The sequence below is a fragment of the Arachis duranensis genome, chromosome 2, assembly GCF_000817695.3.
Source record: "Arachis duranensis cultivar V14167 chromosome 2, aradu.V14167.gnm2.J7QH, whole genome shotgun sequence".
NCBI classification, from domain to species: Eukaryota; Viridiplantae; Streptophyta; class Magnoliopsida; order Fabales; family Fabaceae; genus Arachis; species Arachis duranensis.
The window spans coordinates 57,631,547-57,631,944 of record NC_029773.3 but is presented as its reverse complement, the minus strand read 5'-3'; the positions used below and the strand labels follow the sequence as shown (position 1 = coordinate 57,631,944).

Genomic DNA, 398 nt, shown 5'->3' with positions numbered 1-398 from the left:
ATGCCTTTTTGGCAAAGTTCTTTCCACCTCAAAAATTGAGTAAGCTTAGAGTGGAAGTCCAAACCTTCAGACAGAAGGAAGGAGAATCCCTCTATGAAGCTTGGGAAAGATACAAACAATTAATCAGAAAGTGTCCTTCTGATATGCTTTCTGAATGGAGCATCATAGGTATTTTCTATGATGGTCTCTCTGAACTGTCCAAGATGTCTTTGGATAGCTCTGCTGGAGGATCTCTTCATCTGAAGAAGACGCCTACTGAAGCTCAAGAACTGATTGAAATGGTTGCAAATAACAAATTCATGTACACTTCTGAAAGAAATCCTGTGAACAATGGGACTAGTCAGAAGAAAGGAATTCTTGAGATTGACACTCTGAATGCCATATTGGCTCAGAACAAG

General features: G+C 39.7%; 1 non-coding gene across 1 annotated transcript; it reads right to left on the bottom strand.

Moving 5' to 3' along the window:
* Nucleotides 1–41: 41 nt before the first annotated feature.
* LOC127745140 (small nucleolar RNA R71) lies at nt 42–149 on the bottom strand. Its single transcript, XR_008006336.1, has one exon. It is a non-coding gene; the product is annotated as a small nucleolar RNA R71 (small nucleolar RNA).
* Between the last annotated feature and the right edge of the window lie 249 nt (nt 150–398).